The sequence below is a fragment of the Vitis riparia genome, chromosome 15 (assembly GCF_004353265.1).
Source record: "Vitis riparia cultivar Riparia Gloire de Montpellier isolate 1030 chromosome 15, EGFV_Vit.rip_1.0, whole genome shotgun sequence".
In the NCBI taxonomy this organism is placed as follows: Eukaryota; Viridiplantae; Streptophyta; class Magnoliopsida; order Vitales; family Vitaceae; genus Vitis; species Vitis riparia.
The window spans coordinates 11,841,409-11,851,931 of NC_048445.1; the positions used below are offsets into that span (position 1 = coordinate 11,841,409).

Consider the following 10,523-nt stretch of genomic DNA (forward strand, 5'->3'; position numbering starts at 1 on the left):
TATATATTAGATTTGCCCGGATAAGACATATGTTGTGTGATAGATTTCTACACTAACTCTTATGTTTTATGATAGCGCTTGAGAAGTCGTTCAGGTACGCACTTTGACTCCCTCTTATGATTGGTTTTCTTGTTAGGCATGCAATATTCGAAATCACCTAGCCTACTTAGGTATCCATAATTAACTTATTAATGGCCACACTTCCCTTAACTTTGTTAGTAGAGACCTTTTTAGGGCTTAGAGGGGTGCTACCTCTTAGAGGTACCTTTCCAATAAGTAACCTGATCCCCGGACCAAGACTCGGGTTTTTCAAAGACATGCCTTTTTTTTCAAAAAATTATGGAGTCACATTTTAGGGTTTTTCTTTCTTGTTTTATTTTCCCTTTAAAATAAAAATAAAATAAGTGGCGACTCCAATTTTTCTAAAAATTAATTTTTCACAAATAAAATAAAAAGCGAGTCTCGCCGATCGAGTGGGGACGCACATGAAAAATGCGGGTCCACAGTGGCCCAACGCGTAACTTAGATTTACTTAGTATGAAACCCGGGGAAAAAAAAACTACAAGATTCAATACCAAAGGGCAAGTTGTTTATGATGGAAAATGGGAAAGATTGTCAAGCTATATGGAAACATTGGTGCGATCTCAACACAATGTGCCCATCCAAGTTCAAGATTGGAATCATGTTAGTGAAGATGTAAAGGAAAAGATTTGGGCCTTAGTATTGGTATATGCTAGTTATTATTCAATCTAAATTGTAATGTTATTGTTTAAAAATGATACCTCTTATTTATACATGACATTTTAATGCAATACAAGAAAAATATGAACTAGAAGAAACATGTAAGAGCTACATTCTTCAATGTTGTGGAAATTTGTTTAGAAGCTATAGAAATAAAATGAAGGCCAAGTATTATAACCCTTATAATACAGATGAGGAGAGATTGTGTCATCGACCTCCACACTTATCAGATGATGATTGGAGGTGGCTCATCCACTTTTGGGGTACACCTGAAGCCAAGGTAAAGATAATGATATTTTCTTGATAATGTATCTTATGATACTCATATCCACATAAATTTATATTTATTAGTTATATCTAACCTAATACTTCATGTATATAACTTTTATTATGTTTCTATTACCTATATAGGTGACTTGCTAATTTTTTAATTGATGTAGGATATCTCATAAAAAAACAAGGCAAATAGGGCAAAGCAAGTGATAAAGCATACATCGGGATCAAAAAGTTATGCTCAAATTCGATATGAATAGGTTGAAAATTTATTATTAATATGATTTGTTTGTACATAAATAATTTATCATAAATAATTCAATTGTTTTACTTGTAAGAATAGACACAAAAGAAGGAGGATCGAAGTGAGCCTAATAGAATTGAGATGTTTGCCCTAACACACACAAGAAAAGATGGGACGCCTGTTGATGATCATTCTAAGGAGATTATGGTAATGAAGTAAATAAATTTTATATACTTGTATTTCAATCATAGCCACATACTAAATTATTTTAAAAGTTTAACAATTTTTATTTTATTTTATAATTCCAGGATTAATTTCAGCAATTACTATCCCAACCTGAGGGGACATCTTCTTCTACTTCTGCATCATCTGGAGCATCTACATCTGTAGCATCTACATATGTAGATGAGATATATACTCAAGTCATGGGTCTAGAGAGACATGGTCGTGTTCGAGGGTATGGATTTGGTCCTACTCCTACCTCAATCTTTGGTTCTACTAGTAGAAGGCGATCAGGAGTTATTCTTTCAACACAAATTGAAAACGCCCAAGAGATGCTAATAGCTGCAGAACAAAAGTTTACAACTGCAACTGAAGAACTCTCAAATGTGAAAGAGAAACTCTCACATGTGAAAGAAACATTTGAAGAGAGGTTGATAGAAGTTCAAAGGAAGACACGAGAAGAAGTGAAAGAAGAGTTTGAAGAAAAAATGATGGAAATGCAAAGAAAAATGCAAGCACAAATTCATGAACAGATGATGCAAATGATGCAACAATTTCAGCAAAAGCAGTAGAAATTTGAAGATTTTGCTATATCTTTATATGATAGATTCTCTTAACTTTTTTGAAGATTATGCTACTTATTTATATGATAGATTCTCCTAACTTTTTTTGTTTTCTATGACTATTATGTGATGTTTGGTTGGTTGATTTGTTATATTATGTTAGAATATGAAACTAAATTTGAATCTCTTTGTTATTTGTTTGTTTGGTTTTTTTTTTTTTTTATATTATGTTTTTTTTTATTTAATGACTTATTGATATATAAGTTTTTAACTAGCTTGGGATAATTGATTGTAATATATTGAAATTGTTTTAATTGCATATACAGGTCTAAAATGGGTTTGTTTGGGTTTATAATAGGTTTGGGAAATTTGAATTTATAAAAAACCAATTTCCAAATATAACAAATTTTAGTCACGGCCACAAAAAGTTTGTGACTATAAGCGTATTTTAGTCACGATTAGTAATGAATCGTCACCAAAATTTGGGGATGGGCGGCCATCCATGATTAATTTCAGTCACGGTCATTAGTAGTCGTGACCATAAGTGTACATTTTGTCATAATAGATGTAACAATTAGGCACGGTCAATTAATTACCGTGACCATATACCTATATTTAGTCACGGTCAGGGGCATTGACCGTGACCATAAGGTTACATTTAGTCACGGCCAGGGGCATTGACCGTGACCATAAGCTTACATTTAGTCACGGCCAAGGGCATTGACCGTGACCATAAGCTTACATTTAGTCACGGTCAATGCCCCTGACCGTGACCATAAGCTTACATTTAGTCACGGTCAGGGGCATTGACCGTGACCATAAGCTCACATTTAGTCACGGTCAGGGGCATTGACCGTGACCATAAGGTTACATTTAGTCACGGTTTATTACCTGACCGTGACTAAATCATCTTAATAAGTAGCAAAGTATTCTTAACTTTTTTTGTCATAGTTTTTGTGTGGCCGTCACAAAAAAAGAAATCATATGGTCACAATCACTTAGGAAATCGTGACCAATACTTTTAGCTACGCCTCATATTGTGACGCTTGGTCACGGTTTCATAAGACCGTGACGATAGGTTTTGGTCACGAATATATAAGATTTGGTGACGGTTCCCAACCGTCACCAAAAATCCTATTTCATGTCCTTGTGTTTCTGTTTGTGAGAGTCGAGTCCCAATATCAATATCCATATTTTTTATTTGTGTGAAAGAAAGACAGAGTCTCAATTTCAATGCAACAATGTTGTGTGTGAGATAAAGATATCTATCAATAAAATTGTCCCCACAAACCACACAGGTCAAGTTTCAGATATGAACAAGATTTAAAAATACTGTTTCAATTCACTTAATTAGAAACTCTAATCCAAAATACTCGGTTCCACATTCAAATTAATTGGTACCAGAATGAGCCCTGCCCCACTATTGTGTGTGCCTGTTTTTTCCTTCCTCTTTTCATATTTTTTACTTGAGCAACTTCAGGGGAAAAACAAAAGATAAAACAAAGAGACAGCCAAAATGTTGGATGCCTACAAAGCTGAGAATTAAAATGAAGACAGAATATCCCCACAGGCACCAGCAGCATACAAGACTAGCATTTAAACCCAGATACTGAAGTAAGAAGTAAAATGCCACTGCCACCAGAAGTGCATATCCATAGATTGAACAAAAGGGCAAATTCAGATAGCCGACATTAAAGCTCCAAGTTGTACTATTGTTACTCCGTTTCTTTGTCAGGTAGGTGGCATAGTTTCCAAGGGCAGCAATCACAAATATTAGAAACATTAGCATCAGCATAAACCAAACAGATGTGGAAATGAAGTTACAGTGAACCAAATGATGAAATGCTTCAAAATTCTTTCAGGGATAACAGAGAAGAAAGGGAAAATTGTTGGTTCCAGCCCATTAAGGTGGAAATACGGACATACCCAGGATTTATTGCACTAAGTAGCACCATCAAGAACATGTATGAAATGGCCTACATACAATAGTAGTATTATCAATAGAATAAACCAGAGTTTGAAGCATTAATTTGGACAAAGTTCCGCGCTCCAAAATTTGAAGATTTCAATTGACATCGTGCAAGTTTTCAGAAAATCAATACAGTTTATATTATGGTTGCTAGAATACACAAAAAAGTTACAAAAATTAAGATTTTGAGTCATGTAATTAATTTTCTAAGCTTTAGAATCAAAAACTATTTTAGTGTCACTTTCATTTGGTGGAGTAAATTAACTTCTTTGAGTTTCACATAGTATTCACTTGTAGAAATCGGTCAAAGCTGTGTATATTTATTTCCAAATGATGAGAAGGCAAAGACAAGATTCTAAACCATTAATATAATCTTTTCATTTTAATATAACAATATCATTCACAAGCAACAATTTTCCTTTTTTCCTAAGAAGAAAAGGAGACCCTAGAATTCCAGACAAATAATTAAAAATTTATTTTCAAAAGTCTATATCTTTATTTCAAACTGAACATAAGGCAAAGTCAAGATTTTAAACTGTTACTACAACAACAATTTTTCATTTTAGATCTTAGTTCTATTAGCACATCCATAGAGAGACGACATGGACCTGCATTATGAACACGTAATGAATAGGATATAGAAACCTTCTATGAAACCATATGCAAATGGTAGGATAAATGAGGAACACTTTTAATCAATAATATCCATAAGACAACCAAAATATCACCATAATGTTTTTTTCCTCTTATTGCCCTAGGGGCTGATTCCCTGATAGCTGAAATAAACTTGGCATGCATAAAACATTTCCACCTCTTTATTCTCTGCCATGCCCCATTCTATGGCTGCACGACAACCTCTTCAACTCCTTTCAATCCTCAGCATTCCTAATTCACTTGCCATAATCCTAATGCTTAGAACCCAATCAAATACAACCAAAGACACCATCTTCTCAAATTCAAGCACTTTCCAATGATTTCATGTCAAACCCTTATTTGAAATCCAATAGGTCATACACTGATTTATGCCTCAAATGTGTGGAACCCTTATAGGGGTTTTGCCAAATTATTGGCTAGGACAGGCTATAGCCATACTCTTTTGTTTATATGGACCAAAACTCGCACCATCATCATTCCTTTTATCACAGCCCTGGATTTGCAATTATTCACAAAAAGTATTCCCAACAAATAAATTTGCTCATTCCTTGTTAACATGCTCTACATCAAATAGAGCAGATTGTTTATTTGATAAAACTGTGAAGGAGTTTGCTCTGTTCTTGTTTCTCTTCCTCTATTTCTTCTTCATGCAATTTTTCAGCATGGTATTCAGCCACTTTAAGCTTGTGTAAACTTTTCAGCCACTTTAAGCTTATGCCACTTTTCAGCTACTTTAAGCTTATGTAGACTTTGTCAATCTATTCTTAGTAATTTTCTCTTCCTCTATTTCTTTTTCATGCTATTTTTGGTATTCGGCCACTTTAAGCTTGCTTTGGTATTCAGCCACTTTAATATTATTATTATTTATTTTTCTAACTTCTTTTGTCCACGTCTCAATTTTTATCAGAAATTGATTATAGAATATCAACATGAACCATACTGAAATATTGGCCAAAATATTGATATTGATATTGATTTCAGAATTGACACTCATTGATATTGATGGTAAATAGGCATATCAGCTTATCCTACGACCATGTAACATATGCTCGGACAATCTAGCAAGTGGTGGCATAATTCAATTTTTTTTACACATAGAAGTTGTCAGTTACCTCTCATTAATAAGTCAATCCATGTAATACCACATCAATGATCCATAAAACCAACGAGAAAAAGAGAAAGAAAGAAATAAAGAAAGTTGAAGTACTCAACTGATCAGATTTTTTGAAGTAATCCGAGGAGCTTTGATGGCAGCACCAATTAAACTACTTCCAGTTATATAAATTCCCTTAAAAATACAACAATAACGCAACCATCAAAACAACGATCCAACAAAAAAAGAAAAAGCAAATATAATGTATCAATTTAACCTAAACCTTCGCTAGTTTGACAAGAATGCAAAAATTGTACAACATTACAACATTTTTTTGGGAAAGTTAGGTTTTGGGTTGTTGATGTTTATCTACAAAATGAGAGACGAGAATGTTACAAAAATGAAAGAGGTTAGGTTTTACAGCATTTTGGGTTTCTGAGATTGAGAATGGGAGATAGAAGGGTAAAAATAGAATATGAGAGATATATTGGCTTTGTGGCTTTTCGAAGGGTTTTTTCTCTTTTGAATTTTCAAATGTGGAACGCTTAGCTGGCAAGGTGAAGGGTATTTTTGGCATTGAAATACACATAAGCTAAAAGTGCATGATTCTCTAAATATTTTCTAATTACATTATCAATTTTAAAATATGTAAAATTGGGTTTCCAAAACCATATATTTTCCACATCAACAACCCAAAACCTAATTTTCCCAAAAAGGAAAAGAAACACATGTGAACTATTTAGCGCATAAGAGTATCTTTGGTAAGTGTTTTTTAAAGTAATTTTGAAAAATTATTTTTGAGAATAGTTTTTAAATTTTTTTTAAATTTTTGTATAACAAAAGTATTTGAAGCCTAAAATATTTTTAACTTATTTTTAATATTTTAAAAATAATTTTTATATCTAGTATTTTATTTTTAATCATTCCACATGTTTGTATTATTATTTCTTTAAACAATCCTTAAAAATCAAATGTAACCACTAAAAAATAATTAAAATATGTTATTTAAAAACATTATATATGTTTTCTGTTCCATGTTTTTTGTTTTGGAAATCAAAAAATTATTTCAAAAAAAAAATTCCCAAACAAATCCTAATATTTCTATTGTTAAATGAAAAATGTTATTTGTAATCGACCTCCTTATTAAATAGTAAAAGTTATTCATTCATAGTTTACTTATGTAACAGATCAATCTTGATTGAACTTTGACATCAGTATAACATCATAAAAATATAATTTATATTTTATTAAAATTAAAAATATATAAAATTTATATATTCTAATCATTTGTGACATTTGTAACTTCTCCCATGGCACATAAACCACTTTTGAAAGCAGTAAGTTTTATCATGTTGGTTAATAAATCAATAAAGCAATTTACGCTCAATACTAAAAATCTATTTTATAATGATTTTAGGAAGTATTTTTGAACAAAAATTTTTTTTTTTTTTTAAAAATATATATTTAATAAAATTTAGGAAACACTTTTAATTTTTTTTAAATCACTTATAATGTTAAAAAGTCATTTATAATGTATTATGAAAAACCACTTTATAAGTAGTCCTCCTATTTGATAGGAAAGTACTTCATCTAATAACAGCAGTTTGCACCAAGAACACAAATGAATGCTCTTGCTCTTAGCATATTAGTCCGACATAAATGTCACAAGTGCATTTATTACAAAGTGGCATATTAACTTGGTCTTCTTTAAAAGCAACTCCCTTAAGAAAAAATGACTTTTCTTTATTTTCTTCATGGTAATATAATGTAATAGGAGACGCTTGAGATCTGTAGATCAAAAGCAAGATTTTTAAATCAAAGAACATGGTGACTCATTAATGCAACATTTGATAACTGAGCATGGAACATTAATTGTTTATGTATAAACAAACAATGTGACAATTCATAAACTAAACTTCAAATATTTTAAAAATAATGCCCAAAAATAGTGTTGTTTACTTGTCACAAAAGGGATCAATTAGTCCACTAGCAAAAAATTTGAAAACATATTTCATCTTCAAGATAGAGTATGATTGAGAACATGAAAAGGTGCATGCCGCTTCATGCACTCGGTATGTAAATCCTAAAATTTATCCAAATTTTATTTTTACTTTGATATTGAACTCAATTTTATCATTAGATTTAAATCTCGATTATATCTGAATTGTTTAGCTCACTTACATTCTTTAATTCTTAGTTTTTATTTTTTTATAAATTATTTATTTTTATTTTTACTTATTATTATTATTATTAAGTTTTTTAATTTTTTAATTTTTTCTTCATTTTTTCTTTATTTTCTCTCTCTTCTCTCTTCCTACCTTTCCCAACCACTACACCCACTCTTTCTCTCCTCCCATACCCCCATTCCTACGCCATACCCCTATCTCCTCTATTTATTTTATTTTATTATATTTTTCTTTTTCCTTTTTTTTTTCTTTTTCATCCCCATTCTTCTTCATCTTTTTCTTCCCCTAACACCCTTTCCTGACGGCCACACGCCCCTTCCCCTTCTCACTTCTTCCCCCATTTTTTATTTTTTTTCTTCTTCTCCCACCCATTTTTCTTCCAATCTTTTTCCCTCCATTTTTTTTCTTTCTCTTCCTCCACCATACTCGACTTCTAGAGAGATCCAAACCCAAGTTCCTTTCTTTCTCCCCTTTTATCTCATCTTCTTCCTCTCATTCCCCATTTTTTTTCAACTTTATTTTCTTTTCTTTATTTTATTATTATTATTGTTTTCCCAAAAACCCATCGACCCTCACTGTCGCCGGTAGGATCACCAGCTAGTCACCACCGACGAGCCACTGCCGTCGGTGACCCTTTCCTCTTTTCTCTCATTCCCTTGCTTTCCCATCACACCCATTTTCCATCATCATCATTATTATTATTCTTTATTTTTTGTGATTTGATTTTAATAGTAATTTTTGTTTGTGAGTTTTGAATTATTAAATTAATATGAAATTTGAACTATTTTTGTTTTTGCATGGGCCTATTCTGCAATTCTATTGGCTGAGTACGAATTTATGACATGTAGAACATCGAATTTCATGGAAGAAAGTGAGAATTAAAAAGCTGTATGAAGACATTGAGCTTGTTTTAAACTTATTTGGGTACACGTTTTATTTCCCATTACTATTTGGTTTTATTTTTGTTGGCTTTTGTAAATATTTATTTATATATATTTACTTGTATATAGAATTGGATATCGAATAAATAAAAAATTTTGTTTAAATAAGAGGAATAATTTAGTAAATATGTTTTAATAAAATAATAATTTTAAATATTCTTCTTAATAAAATAAAGTCTTTTTATTAATAAAAAAATCAGAATAATCCAAAAAAAAAATTATTTTTAATGGAATTTGAAAAAAAATTTGCAAAATAAAGTTGTCCCAAAAATTAATTCTTAATTAAAAATTCTTTTGCAAATAAAGTTAAATTTTTTCTTAATAATTTGTATAAGTCACTTTTCTTAAATGAAAACAAATTGAAATACTTTTGTAAATAAAATTGTAAAAATTCATTCTTTTCTAGTAAAAGCAAGTAAAAATAATTTTTGTACCCAAATTGAAATTTGGTAATAAATTCTTTTGATACAATAAGTGTAAATAACTTTTTTTTGAAAATTAAATACAAATGAAATTGAATCAAATCATTAATTGAAAATAAATTGAAACTTTTTTTTTTGTAAATAAATAAATTGAAATCACTAATTCAAAATTGGTTTTAATAAAATCATTTGAAATTTCTTGAAAACTAATTCTTTTAAATATATTTTTTCTAATTAGTTCAATAAATCAATTTGCATATTTCTATTGTCATTTGTTTTGTACATTCTTGTAATTTTATTTTGTCATTATCTTTGTGTATATTGTTTCATTCATTAAATTTTGGTGTCCATGATTAATTAATTAATTATCATAATTTTTTTAATTTGTTTAGTAGAGACCGTATGTATATGGGCTTAGAAGGGTGCTACAGCTCACCACCATACCTTCCCAATTAATAACTTGACCCTCGGATCCAGATTCGATTTTTGTAGATATGTCTTTTCCAAATAAGAAGTGACACAAGGTTTTATTTCTTATTTTGTTTTCCCTTTTAAAAAAATAATAAAACAAAAATAAGTGGCGACTCCAAGTCTTTGTCAAAAAATCAAATTTTCACCAAATTAAAAGCGAGTATCATCATTGAGTGGGAACGCATGTGAAAAACGCGGGTCCACAAGGTGTTATATGTTGAGGGTGTTATACCTCAAGGATTCCACAAGTCATACTACTTGTAGAGATGCATTCATTGGCAAAGCCAAGGTAATTGCTTGCTTTCACCTCAGGTTTCTCCATGAACTCAAGAAGAATGGTAGAAGATGACACTAGTAGCCACAACACAATCACTGAGTATGAGTTGGAAGATTAATGATTAAAATAACTCATGACACAAAAGGAGAAGAAGAGATTAGTGAAGCTCTAAGATTGATGAACAAAGAACTCCTAAATTTATAGAAACTCAATTAGATAGGAAGGTGAGGGAAGGCATGACCAAAGCAATTAATTTTCTAATTGATTAAATTGAAAATTTTCAATCAACTAGTTAAGTAAACTTGTTAAGGTATTGAATTCAAATGTTTAAACTAATTAGAGGATTAATCGATTCTCAAATATTTTTAATTAAACATGTACATAAATGGGAGAAGAGGGTTCCTTATGTTGTGATAAATGTTAATTTATGTAATCTTAACTTGATTTTTACTACTATAAGTCCAGTA

At 30.7% G+C, this 10,523-nt stretch overlaps 1 long non-coding RNA gene across 1 annotated transcript; it reads left to right on the forward strand.

Annotated features, from left to right (window-relative positions):
• Positions 1–457: 457 nt before the first annotated feature.
• LOC117932774 lies at positions 458–1,927 on the forward strand. Its single transcript, XR_004654223.1, has 4 exons — positions 458–1,021; positions 1,182–1,274; positions 1,358–1,465; positions 1,567–1,927. It is a non-coding gene; the product is annotated as an uncharacterized LOC117932774 (long non-coding RNA).
• Positions 1,928–10,523: the final 8,596 nt, after the last annotated feature.